Raw genomic sequence first — 15,000 nt, 5'->3', positions numbered from 1 at the left:
TTAGTGTCAAAAATGTGTTCATTAAAGGCGAGAATCTCTACCAGATAATATGGAAAATGGACCTATGTTGTCTTCATGCTCAATTATGGTTTGGAGCTGAGAGCAATTTTCCGTTCTGAATAGACCTTTTGCAGGCATGCCCAGCTGCTGTGGTTTTTTTCTCATTTTACAGATAGCATGGACATTCCTTCAGTCAATCTCCAACTTTTCCAGAAAAAGCGAAGCCTGCTGCTGCCCTTTTGTAATAACCTGGGAACAAGGTACTAAATGTGGAATACAAATTTTGTTCCACTGTGAAAATCTGCCTATTATGATTTCCATGATTTATCTGATGCAGAGGCAATGTAATCTATTTTCTATTGAGGGTAGCTTTAATCAATCTACCCTCAATTGTTATGTGGTGTTGGTGATACTGTTTATGGATATAAGCATTTGAATAGGGCTGACAGGTCTTGGCATCCATCATAACTCGAATGGAGTTATGGGGCAAAATTTCATTATATCAGGACCCCAGAGCAATTCCTCCAGAATTATTGTAAAATGGACTTAGAATATATTTGAAGGCTTCTTAATTTTCGGGGTAAAGCACATAGACCAGATACGAAGTTATTTCGTGTGGTGGGCGTATTACATAATTTCTTGATGAAGAAACTACTCTACAGCTTTGAAAAATGGCTATCAGACAAAATCTTTCAATGAAATATGCTAAGAAATACAATAATTTTATTTCCAGTCATCAAAGATGTGGCCAAACTTGTGACGCCGATGGATGACAAAATCATTGTCTGTGATCGTTGTTCTAAGAGAGTCAGGCAAATTATTTGGGACCATATCTTGTGCATAATCATATTGAACCTGCTCTTAAGCTTCCACGTGTTCATGGTTTATGTTCCGTACTTTAATTCCAAGTCTATTTGTATGAGAAGAATCACACTAGTACTCATGACAGTATTAGTGAATTTATTTGTAAATAGGAGCTTCAGGTAAACAAGTCGTATGGGATAACTGATTCGTCTATTCATCTATCTGTCTATACATCTATCTATCTATCTATCTATAACCTAAAACACGCAGCCTCATTCGTGACTCAACACAAAATAAACTAGTAAATTGAAGTATGAAGCATATCTTTCATGTGCAACGAATTCTCTCTGAAAGTTAAAACCAGACATTTGTGGGTTAATGGTCCTTTTGTCACACCGTAAAGAGAAGCGTTATTTTCATAGGGCCTCAGTGGGAGTTCCTGCAAGTTAAGTGGAGAGGATGTTTATTATATTTTCAGGAGCAAAGGACATTCGCGATGGACAAGTGACACTTCCGCATCGCGGTGTAGGTCAGTAAAAGCTCTTGCATTATGCTGCCTTGGACAACAGATACACTATACTTCCTGTATTTCTGCTGTTTATGCAAATGCTCTTTCGAAAGGAATAGAGCTCATTTGAAGAAATAAAATCGAAATTAAATCTAATTGAGTGTTATAGGCCAATGACATCTAGTAATTAACGATATGCTGCAGTTTACGTTAATGGAAATATACTTGACATTGTTTCAAAAATACAGTTCGCAACATTTGCACAAACAAACAGCATTTGTTAACATCAACCGAGATAGAAGCAATTGGACGTTTGAAGAGGACAGACGAAAAGCCGTCATTAAATATCGATATCAGAGTTAGTAAATGCTGCAAAGTTTAACCAGCGAATGATTCCATTAATGTCAGTATCAATTAACTCCAGCAGGGGACAACAGTCTGATGGTAATTATGTTTACATTTTATGCTTAGCAATGTCATTATATTTTGTTTATACTTATAATGAGATTTTTTCTATTCATTTGTGCAGTTCCTCATTGGACGAATGGGTTGCGTAAACCCCGGCTATCAATCTGGTACCCTGGTCCGCTCCCAGCTTCTGCCTATGTGGAACCAGAGAAATTTTATTTCTGGTGATTAGAAGTTCATTTCTCGATATGATGTGGTTCGGATCCCACGATAAGCTGTAGGACCCGTTGTTAAGTAACCAATTGGTTCCTAGCCACGTAAAAAAAAACACACACAACAATCTAATCCTTTTGACAGCCCTAGAAAGCTGTTAATCAGCTTAGTGGTCTGGTTAAATGAACTAAGGTTTACTGTTTTTTATTTATTTGTGAACTTCTGACAGAATATAGTGTGTATGACTTACACATACACTCCGTAGGATTCGCTGTCAAATTTGATTTTATTGCATATTCTGGTTCATTTGGGTGTATACTGTGGGAAAGTGGAGGGGTCCAAATTTTTCGACTCCCCGGATCCCCCCGTGGGATGGCCTTTTTGTCCCAGGGGTCCCGGTTCCCGGTACTCACAATATTTTTCAAATCGGCTAATAATTAATCAATTTTGATGAATTTTGAATGGTTTTAGGGGTTTTTGAAGATGCTGAATCCATTTTTGACACAATTGAGTAGACTGGAAGCAATGTCATTCATTTTCAGCGTACGAGTGACCCGGACACAGTACGGAAACGGTACCGGAACACGGTACGATCGACGAAGTTTGTCACAATCTTACAAACATGGACATGTAATACCTGTTTTTTCAGGGTTTTCAAGTATGACAAAGTGAATGAAGCAGTTGTTTTCTTAATAAACCTTTAGTTTTGAGGGAAATCAAGTCCGTCCATACACATAAACAAAAATGTTTATATTTTGTTTAGAAAATAACCAGAATTACATTATGTAAATTATAATGTTACAATTCACGCAACCTATTCAACCACATTATGTCAAATACTGAGCTAGAAGTGGTTTGTTTAATAACTAGTTAACCCTCATATTATCTAATGTAAATGCTTTCTGTACATGAAAATAAACACATAACACCAGACTAGAATAATAAAGCATCGTGTGACAAGTACAAATGACCAGAACAATGGATTGCAATATAGTGCATGATGTAAAATACTATATGTTGCACCACTATCGCTGATAGTATCGACGAGAAAAGAAGACAAGCTAAATCACAGAAACACTGGACCTATTGTTAAGCATTAGAATCATAGCTAATGCTGTATGTCAACATGTTACCATTCACTACTTTTCACTCATCATCATCATCCTCATCATCAACATTATGTCCATCATTCTTGATGGTATTTGAACAATCAACACCATAACATTTGTAGTGGGATGCACGAAAGGCTGTTCTTAGAACAGCTGCATCTTCCACTACATCCAGATCTACAGGCACTTGATCAGTTTCAAGCACAGCTTGTGGTGCAGATAGGGCAAGGCACCTCACTGGTGTGTACTCTCCCTTTTTAGGTTCCAGCCATTTTGATCGACTTGGAGCAAGGACTGGGTCCGGCTGGTATGATAAGATTTTGTGGCCCGCATGGCTGTGTAATTTGCCCGTGTTATGTGTGGTATCAAGACTGCGCGGGTCGGTGGTAGCATCTCACTCTCTAGATTTCTTGAACAGAACATCTCCCTGTTAGGGAGCAGACATGACAAACAAAGTGCTCCAATGGTTGGAGATGCTCTGGAAGCTCAGTACCAAACAGTTCTGTTGGCAGGCATCTGTCACCAAGCTCCCTAAAACAGTTGATCACTGCATCATCATCAGAAAGTTGCAGATAAGCATGAACCCACTTCTTTGTAATGCCGAGAAATTTCCCACCCCAGTCAGTGCCAGAAAAATTACGAAGACCAATGATTCCTTGACATCTGCGATGGCCAATCACTTTTTCTCTCTACACCACGTCAATCTCTCTATATTTGACACCTTTGCCAGTTAATAATTTGAGACCTGTTTGAGGGTGAGTGCCAAGACCACTGCAAGACACCAAATGGAGAAATGTAAGGACATCTGTGTCTGAGGACCACACACATCTCTTGATGTTTACTTTCATCTATTGAGGCCATAACCTGGTGAGGTATCAAGGTGTCGGCCTCCTCGTGCGTGTGCCCCTCTTTGAAATCATGGTTCTTGATTTTGTTTCTGTACACTATGACTAGATTCAAAGAACGCAACAATTTTTCGAGCAAAGCTTCGGCAAACATATATTTTAAGTTTCGCTTTGATCTTGTGTAGGATAAGATATCCTTCAGTGGCATGGTGAGCTTCATCTCTGAGTATATCACATACTCTGTTGATGACAATGCTCTTTTCTGATGTGTTTTGTTCTTGAGTGACTGATCCAGATAGTTGTCGAATACAATGTGAGCCTTGCTGTAGTTGGATGCCAAAGATGCAATATGCTTGATGAATGCTGCCTGGAAATCCGATATCTTGAGCATCGTTGGAGTTTTCTTCATGCTTTGGAGTACACCCATTGCATCAATGACCAGGACACGAGATGGATGACCTGTTATTACAGGGGATCTTGCATCCAATGGCTCGCCCATAATTCCTTCAATAGCAAGCATCAAACTAGCCTTGTCTCCAGGGATATAGAGTGACCCATCTACAGCACAAATTGAAAGCAGAAACACAGACATCTCAAATTCACTGATGGTCTCCTCATGTTTTGGAACTACCTCTGGCCTGCTGCCTTGAATAATCAGAAACCTTCCCAGCAGCTCACGCTCTTCATGTAGATTGAATACCTTTTCTCCCATGCACACTTTTGTCTTCTACATCCAGTTAGAGAAGTTCTTCAGTTTTAATTTCTGCAATGGATCCCAAACAGAGTTTTGATGTTGTTAGTAACCTGTCTTGAATGAAAGCCTGAAACCTCTTCTGCCCCTTTTTCAGCAAAGAGCAGAATATCGCCTTTTGCTTTGTCAGGAATAAGAGCTTGATGATGCTGTTTTTCATTTCAAATGGGTTTCCAGCACAGTACAGCTCCACTGATTCAAGCAACTTCAGAGCATTTGATCGTTTTCTCACAGCAATATTCCTTGCAGTGTAACTAGTGCTCATTTCGTTTTGTCCCCTCAGATGTTGGGGTAAAATGGTTCAGGAACTGATTAACTATTCTGGCAAGATGAGGTGTAGTTGTAACAAGATGGTCTAGAGCTGCTTCATCCTGAGTCAAACCAACCATGCCAACATGGCACCTCAGACCTTTGATTTCTTGCTCAAGTGTTTGGTCAGCGAACAGACATGTGAATGGAACTTCTGATTTGGCCACAACAAAAATTCCCAAATTTCAGTGCTTCCCAAGTATCTGGATCTTCTTTTTCGGGGAGGGTATTCATCTGTGCCGAGTGAACTGGCATCAGGCACGAATAGTTAAGCAAATCATGCAAAAAGAAATCCTATAGGATCTGTTTTTCTGACAAAGTCATAATGCTCTATTAACAATAGGTCCTGTGTTTCTGTGAATTAGTTTCTCTTCTTTTTTAGTCAATATTATCAGCCATAGTGGTGCAACATATAGTATTTTACATCATGCACTATATTGCAATCCATTGTTCTGGTCATTTGTACTTGTCACACGATGCTTTATTATTCTAGTCTGGTGTTGTGTTTATTTTCATGTACAGAAAGCATTTACATTTGGATAATATGAGGGTTACTAGTTTATTTAACAGACCACTTCTAGCTCAGTTTGACATAATGTGGTTGAATAGGTTGCGTGAATTGTCACATTATACTTTACATAATGTAATTCTGAAAATGAATGATATTTGCTTCCAGTCTACTCAACTGTATCACAAATGGTTTCAGCATCTTCAAAAACCCCTAAAGCCATCCGAAAAATCTCAAAATATATTCAATATCAGCCCATTTGAAAATTTTGAGCACCGGGACCCCCGGGGCAAAAAGGACCCCCATCGGGGATCCAGGGGTCGAAAATTGGCCCCCTCCACGTTTCCCCCATTTATACATCCGAATGAACCAGAATATGCAATAAAATCAATTTTTGTTTTTTCTGACGAAGTCATATAACTACACTACGAGGTATGTTGATCTCTCCAACACGTTAGAAGACATACTGTTTGAAAGAAAACCCTGTCACGATAAAGGTTTTCCTTGCAAAAAAAAAAAAAAAAACAACCTAGAAAAAACTCGCCTTTGAACGTGGCTCCTAATAGAAACTAGTCTCTAATGAATATGCGTCGTCGATATAAAGTTTCGGCCATAGAGCCGTCGATGTTCCGGAAAGATCGGATTGACTGGATGCCCACGTGTGTCGAACTCCGGACGAAAAGGTCGTCAGTCAACCTGTGACCTTCTTTTGTATCAACGACTGGACTGAATCCAGAGAATGCTACATCCCCTGTTTGTCTTGGCTGAAGAATTCTGTCTTTCGTTTGTGCGGTTAAATATTGTTTACTAGGCAGGCTTGACATTGCTGTAATAATAAAAAATTTGAAATAAATCATCAAAGTTTATAATCTTGATTAATGTAAAGTTGGTCTCTCCAATATAATTCGGCATTTACGTAATTTCCTTCATCCGTCCTGTATCTTCTAAAATATCATAGAGCCATTATGCATATTCAAGCAAGGCGTGATCCGACCTCTAGATGACATGGGGCGCATGCACGATTGCCCCTCATGCCATAACTTGTAGACTGCCATATTCCTAATTTAAAGTAAATGAAAACGTGCTAAAATCTATGGTCAAATAGAGGCTTGTTTCATCAACAATTTAAATAAATATGCTATATTCATTAGAAATAATTCCTCTGCAGTGTTTAACATGCGCATTATTTATTATTTTTTTACATTTTCATTCTATTAAATATATCATAAATATCCTTTATTAAAATTCCTGTATCTTTAACTCAACACAGAACACCTTTTGTAGACAAAAGGCTTTTCCATATGGCTTTCCTGCCCCCCAGCAGCAACAATAACAGCAACAACAACAAGGACAAAGTAGTAATTGTTAGGCATACTCCCCGGGTAACCGAAATGTCAAGAAAAGTGTCCACCAACTTCCAAAGAGATCTTCCTTGCAAAATCCAGATAATATTTAGCTACTAGAAAGAGGCCTGGGTGTTTGGAAATATGTTTTCCATAAAGTCAAATAATAGACATAAATAGATTGGACTAAGACTAAGATAAAAGGGTGATAAGAAGAGTTTGTTACGTAATTTATTAGTGCAGCTTCCTGTAGGCTATAATTTCGAAACACCCTGTGTATACACACACACACACACACACACACATATACATATACATACATATATATATATATATATTATATATATATATATATATATATATATATATATATATATATATATATATATATATATTATGTGGCCATGTGTGCTTGTTTGCATGTCCTCTTGATTGGGTCAGTGGGCGAGCTTGAGTGTGTTTTTTGTGAACAGTCAAATGCTTTTGTGGTGCTCTTTTCCACCTGTAAATTCGTGGTCCCTTTTTTTAGCTTTTGTTTTTTTGTTTAACCTTAATCTCTTTTCTTAAAAGAGCTGGAGCTTTAAAGTGCAGGCACTTGCAGACTAGCTGATGCTCTCGATGTCACACTTGACGAACCTGAAAGAGCATCCAGCTGAAACCTGTAAAAAGATCACAGAATGGAAAGCTTTCCCTAACATAAAAACTGACCTGTACTAAGATTTAGTAGCATTACCGAATATATATATTGTCTAATTTTGTTTAGTCTTTAATACAGGCTCTTTAACCAGATATGGAAATTGCTTTATTGCCAATGATACCTTCGTTCCACTTCTTCATCCGAAAAGTTCAAATCCTACTCTGGAGGAAGTAACTTTTTTCCAAAAGTCAAAAAGGTGTCTGTGGTTTCTTCCTTCATGGATAAACCTTCTTTACGTCTCTTTCTTTGTCTTTTCTTCATTCCTGTGCTTGTGAGGAAACGGGTTGTTGTTATTCCTTCTCACTTAAAAAAAAAAAAAAAGTAAAAAATTAAAGAAAAGTTTCTTGAGTGCAATCGAGTTTTCTGTACATAGTATAATCGAGGCCAACGAAAACAGATCTATCTTTAAGCGGTCTCGGTATAATGCTGTATGAGCTGCGGCCCTTCAAACTTTAACCAAGGGCCGGTGGTGGCCTGGCCTATATCGTTGCCAGCGAACGATTATGGCTAAATTTAGGACTTTAATAAAATACAAAGTTCTGAGGCTAGAGGTCTGCAATTTGGTATATGTTTGATTTGCAGCCCTCTAGCCTCAGTGTATTTAAGATCTGAGGACGGACAGAAAAAGTGCGGACGGGAAGACAAAGTCGGCGTAACAGATTTCTTTTCAGAAAAATAAAATGGTATGAACATTTGCCCGATAAAAATTACTGAAAGTAACAAAACAACGTTCGAAATATATAAACATGATTTGTGTGTGTGTTTTTTTTTTTTGTTCATTATGAAAAAAATAATTCATAGGTCAATCAACTATTACTTGCTCTATCCTAAATCAAACTTCAACTGTTTCCATGACAGTTATTGACATTCGTTTCATTTCCGATGACATCCTGTGGGTATTTAGAGTAAACAGCCTTAAATGCTGAAATAAAAAAAGAAAAAAATCAATGATAATAATATATTCGCGAAAGGAGGAAAGTCAGATTTTTGTTTACATTTTGATTGGCCCTCTGTAACATAATTAACTTGCTGACTAGATTTATACTGAAATTGAAAGCCTTAGCTGAGAGAATGTTTATGTGAAAAATCTATTAGAAAATTATGATTTTAGGTTTCGTAATCCAGTTCAACACGGTGATCAATCACGTGACCTGGGAAAGGATTTGGTAAAATAAAGGGGATCATTAGTTCTATGCCTATGGTACGCATAACACAATAAACATCAATGGCATTAAAGTGTCTAACATAACGACCATGAAACTTTGAAAGGGTATTAAATGCAGTTACTGGGAGTCATGTCTTTTTTCAAAGTTATGCTCAACATAACAAATCTCGAAACTTGTTACATCTGTCTCTAAGATCTAACTCCTCTTTTCAGCCGGTTCTATTTTAACCTAAAAGTGCTGGAAAGATGGTCGAACCAAAAATGGTTGCATGACTCTGGCATTGCCAAAAACCTGGAGAGAGAGATTTGTACAAAAGACAAAGAATTTCTCAAACCGAAAGCGTTCCTAGAACATGACATTTTCTAGATCAGGTTTTTCATAAATCATGTGCTTAGCTGTTGCTATCACCCATTTATTAACAAATGTTTACAGACGTAAAACTAGAGGAAGATAAATATCCAGTAAATTAAATTTAAAAAAAAAACTATAACACGTACGCTCAAGAAAAGCAGAAAAGCCTAATTAGTTTTGTTTCTACTATGTTGACTTTGGTTATAATAAATTCTTTTGAATGTGAAAATAGCAAGTCTGCTGCAAGCTGCGATGTTCGCTTCCAAAATATATTGTCATAAAGTCCATGCAAATGTAAAATAACTATTGACCACAAATTATGGAGTAAAGTTGTACTAAGCAAGAATGTTTTTGTTGTAAGACAGAAGATGGGAAAGACTATCTTGTTTGTTATCTCATTGCAATTGACGAAATAAAACCAAATGAGACAACCTACTATCATTTTGTACAGTTGAAAAGGTACGTCTGCCACTGCCTCTGGTTTTACAGTGTTTTTAAGTATATGTAGTGTCCTCCGATCTATCCATCATTGACTTGAATGGCCACAAGCCTCATGTTTTCAAACATGAAATGAAAAATTAAAACCTAAGATTGTTACATTGCCCTATACTATCACATAAATCTAACCTTGAACTAAGACACTTCAAAAGGAGAAGGTAATTTAATTGCAAATTTTCTGTATAGTCTAACTTTTTTTTTGCATTTTCATGCTCCATGAGTTATTTTCTGTCTATGTCGGAGAATTCTTATGAAGTACAAACTTAACTTCAGTTTAATTACTCTCTAAAATGATCCTAGATAACTTTGAAAACATTTGAGTTTTGTAAGTTAGGTTACTGCAGCTGTTTCTGGGTAAGAGAACTAAGTAACTTCTCTAAAGACTTCTCGGTTGCTTTGTTGTTTACCTTGACGAGGTTTTCTGAAAATAGTTGTTTGCTTGCTTTGTCTGTCCGTCCGCTCTCAGACTTTACAAACTACTGAGGCTAGATGGCTGGAAATTTGTATGCTGATCACCCATCCTCCAAACCAATCAGCGTTTAACTTTCCCATCCGTGTCTATTGACTTCGTTTAGACATTCATCACGGTCCATGGCTGCTCCGTGATTCAGTTATGCATTACGTCTATGTATATGCACAATGTGGCACACTTTGCCGAAGTGTGCCACATTGTGCTGGAATAAGGATCAATCTTTCCATGAGTAACGACCGAATCTTTTGCAGGAGAGGCAATAATCCTTCGAGTTGTATTGGACATAAAGATTTAACAGCCGGCCCAGGGATAAGCAGACCGCATTGTGGACACTTGCCACTCCTGGAAAATATAGAAAAACCAGAGAGCTTTATCCAGTTTAAAAAATGAATTGTCAGTGTAAAATGATAACAACGAAGTAGAGTATTCATAATGAAGAATATACTACCTGTCAGAAAAATAATATTTATTGTTAAAAAACATTACAACAGCATTAAAGTAATATTTTGCTGAGGAGAAGTCGATAATATATTATTGGGAGGATGAGTAAACCAATGAATTGTAAAAAACAAAAAAACAAAAATCTTATTTTTGAATGAATAATCGATCAATAAAAACTTAACCAGCCATTCTTGAAATCAAAAGTGGATGCTGATCACTTTTCAACATTTGCAATCATCGAAAAACATGTTTCGATAAACAACTTTAAGCTTCTGTTAATAACAAAACAATATACCTTACAATCATCTCGTAATCTAAAAAAAGCTTTCCATTGCATTAAAACACTAAATAAGAAAATATTGCAATTGTACTTTCATCTTGGAGAAACAAAAATTTACCATCTCTATGAAGCCCATAAAGACTTAAGATTATTTGATCAGTTAAACTTTGATAACATTATGCAAATAGGATTCCTTTCCTAAAATATTTTATATTTTTTATATATAAATTTTCGTACAGACATTATCTTCCACCCTTCCGTGTCATATATATAAATGCGAAAGTGACATACAAAGGACAAACGATAATGAGTCAAAAGTTCCAGTTCATAAACAGTTCCAAGGGGAAAGACCCCACCTACTCATGACCAACTCGCCAGAAATCAGTGGGATGATTCTGAGATTAATTTCTTTTTTTGCAGCATTTAATCATATTGATGTTTATGTTTTTGCTGATTGGTATCTATTTATCACACACCTTTTCCTTTGTGCCAGAAGGGGTTGCCTTATCGTTTTTAACAAGTCTTTAGGTTAACGTTAAGTGTATCTTAGATTAACCAGACCACTGAGCTGATCGACAGCTCTTCTAGGGCTGGCCCGGAGGATTAGATTATTTTTTACGTTGTTAGCAACCAGTCGGTTACTTAGCATAGGGACCTCAGCTTATTGTGGGATCCGAATCAAGCCTTATCGGGAAATGAGTTTCTAATCACCAGAAATAAATTCCTCTGGTTCCGCATTAGTGGCGGCTGGGAGCGAACACGGGCTACCAGAATGACAGGCGTTTACGCAACCGACTCGTCCAATGAGGAATTGCAAGTCTTTAGGGATAAGAAGTTTTAGGGATAAGAATTCAAGTTCTGGACCATTTGATTTTCAGCACAGGTTGTGGACACCATAGTTGTCCAAGTACCAGGTGCTTAATGCACTACTGAGGTGAAGAGGAGCGTGAATATAGTATAGCCCTTCTCGCCTAAGAGTTCAGCCTGGGATCAGACCACAAGGCAAAAAACCAACCTCGTGAATCATTGCTGCCCTAAAAACTGAGGATGGTTCTCGGTGTAGATATAGTCTCGTTGCTAATTGCACTTGTTGGAAGATAATCTTAATTGTTATTTGTACCACCGTGACTTGTTTGTAATCTTTTATTCCACTGTATAGACTTTGCTTGACGATGCCTTAAAGACAAGGAAATAATGCTGGCATACCGTTGTCCCAATTTACAGCGCATCATGAAGATTTAGGTCATATTGCCATGTTCAGTACGAATGAGTAAAAGAAAAAGAGGTAAAAATAAAGAATAATTTGATGTTAAACGCTTACAAACTAATGCTTGGAGGACCAATGATTACCTTGTCCTTCATGACCTGAACTCTCGAAAGTTTTTTGAACAATGCAAAAGACAGTCTTAGATATATAACTCTGTCGAGTAATCCCCTTTCCATAGATCCTGCCTTGTTTTTGAAGATGCTAATCCTAATAGTGACATCCTACGAAGAAAGAATAAGGGAAAGATGGATGCTTTCAATCTAGTAGTTGCCTGTCCCAGTTTAGTTTGATAGATAACTTAGGAAAAAGGCAGAGAAAACAGACCCAAATAGCTCTCTCTCTCTCTCTCTCTCTCTCTCTCTCTCTCTCTCTCTCTCTCTCTCTCTTTCTTTCTTTTTATATATTATGTATTTTTTATTAGCCAGAAAATGACAGATTTCATCATTTATCTTCACTATTTTAGATGATTCTCTCTCTCTCTCTCTCTCTCTCTCTCTACTTTAAACCTAGTATTTGTGAACGAGATGAATTATGTTAAAGAAATAATAGTTTATAATGCGAGTATTTCAGACCATAATGTCATAGAATTAACAGTCCATTCCAAAGCAAGTGAAAACAGAGATAAGCAAGAAATGAAAAAGTGGGAAGGATATGGAAAATACAACTTCTACAGTAAAAATATAAAATGGTCAGAAATAAATGAAGAATTAAACAAAGAATGGGATAATATTTTCGTAAGTGATGACATAAAGGTAAATACGGAGATATTATATAAAATATTAGAGAAAATAGTGGATAAATATATACCGAAGAAGAAAAGTAAACATCAGTCATGCATACCAAGAGACAGAAGGATCTTGTTCCAGAAAATCAGAAAGTGGAAAAAAGGTCTAGCAAAAAAAAAAATGCATGGAAAGTTATAGAACTAAAAAGTAAGATAGAAAATGCAGAACAAAAGATTATACAATCAAAAGAAAATGAAAAACGGGACTTGGAAGAAAAAACCCTATTAAATATCAAGCAAAATCCCAAACTATTATACTCATATGCGAAGAAGATGAATAAAAGAAGAATAGAAATAGGCCCTCTAAGAATTGAAGGGAGATTAACGAATGAAAAAAAGGAAATTTGCAACATACTGGCAGAACGATATAAGAGAGAATTCACCCCTAGAATAGATAATGAAGATAATGATATAGAAGTAAGGGATGAAAATAGTGAATATTTAGCTGACATAGATATTAATGAAGCTGATATTGTGCAGGCAATTAATGAAATTAAAAATGGAGCTGCTGCAGGGCCTGATGGATTCCTGCTATGTTGTTAAAGAAAGTAGTTCATTCTATCGCAAAGCCACTTGCAATATTATTAAGACAAAGTGTAGATACAGGCAAGATTTATGATGAGCACATATTAGCATATATTACCCCTACTTTCAAAAGTGGATCAAGACTAGAGGCAAGTAATTATAGGCCTGTGAGTCTAACATCACATATTATGAAAGTGTATGAAAGGGTAATGAAGAAAAATATTATGAAACATTTAATAAAAAATAATTTGTTTTAATAAAGGACACATGGTTTCGTACCCGGAAAAAGTACACAAACCCAACTGTTAGTCCACCGTGAGAACATATTCAAAAATATGAAAAGCGGAAATGAAACAGATGTGGTTTATTTAGACTTTGCAAAAGCATTTGATAAAGTAGAACCATAATATATTAGCGAAGAAAATTAGAAAACACAATATCGTGGATAAAGTAGGAAGATGGTTAAAAGAATTTTTACACAACAGAAAACAGATAGTTATTGCAAACGACGAGAAATCGGATGAAGCCAAGGTAATATCCGGTGTGCCGCAAGGTACGGTGTTAGCTGCAATACTGTTTGTTATTATGATTGAAGACATAGACAATAATGTTAAGGATTCGGTGTGAGTAGTTTCGCAGATGACACAAGAATAAGTAGAGAAATTACTTGTGATGAAGATAGGAACTGCTCTACAAAGAGACCTTAACAAAGTATATGATTGGGTCAGAGGTAAATAGGATGGTATTTAACTCTGATAAATTTGAATCAATAAATTATGGAGACAGAGAAAGAAAGCCATATGCATCTAAGGGACCTAATAATGAGACAATCACAAATAAGGAAGCAGTTAAAGACCTTGGTGTGATGATGAATAGGAACATGTTATGCAATGATCAAATAGCAACTCTGTTGGCAAAATGTAAAGCAAAAATGGGAATGTTGTTACGGCACTTCAAACAAGAAAAGCTGAACACATGATTATGCTTTATAAAACATGTTCGTAGTCCCCACTTGAATATTGCAATATGATATGGTACCCACACTATCAAAAGGATATTGCACAAATAGAGAGTGTACAAAGGTCCTTTACAGCTAGAATAGAAGAAGTTAAAGACCTTGACTACTGGGAAAGACTACAATTCTTAAATTATATAGTCTAGAAAGGAGAAGAGAACGCTACATGATAATTCAGGCATGGAAACAGATAGAAGGAATAGCAGAAAATATCATGGAACTAAAAATATCAGAAAGAGCAGCAGAGGTAGATTAATAGTGCCCAAAACTATACCAGGAAAAAAATAAGGAAAAGCACACAGGGACATTAATCCACTACGCACCAGTATCGATAATGCAGCGTCTATTCAATGCGTTGCCAGCTCATCTGAGGAATATATCAGGAGTGAGCGTAGATGTGTTTAAGAATAAGCTCGACAAATATCTAAACTGCATCCCAGACCATCCAAGATTGGAAGATGCAAAATATACCGGAAGATGTACTAGCAACTCTCTGGTAGAACATTAGAGGTGCCTCACACTGAGGACCTGGGGCAACCCGAACAAGATGTAAGGTCTGTAAGGTCTCTCTCTCTCTCTCTCTCTCTTCTCAAATTAGGAATTTTTTGTTAGCCAGAAAATGAAGGATTTCATTATTTACCTTTACTATTTTAGGTGATCTCTCTCTCTCTCTCTCTCTCTCTCTCTTCTCTTCTCTCTCTTTTAT

Source organism: Macrobrachium nipponense, chromosome 2, assembly GCF_015104395.2.
Source record: "Macrobrachium nipponense isolate FS-2020 chromosome 2, ASM1510439v2, whole genome shotgun sequence".
In the NCBI taxonomy this organism is placed as follows: Eukaryota; Metazoa; Arthropoda; class Malacostraca; order Decapoda; family Palaemonidae; genus Macrobrachium; species Macrobrachium nipponense.
This window is presented reverse-complemented; position numbering follows the sequence as displayed.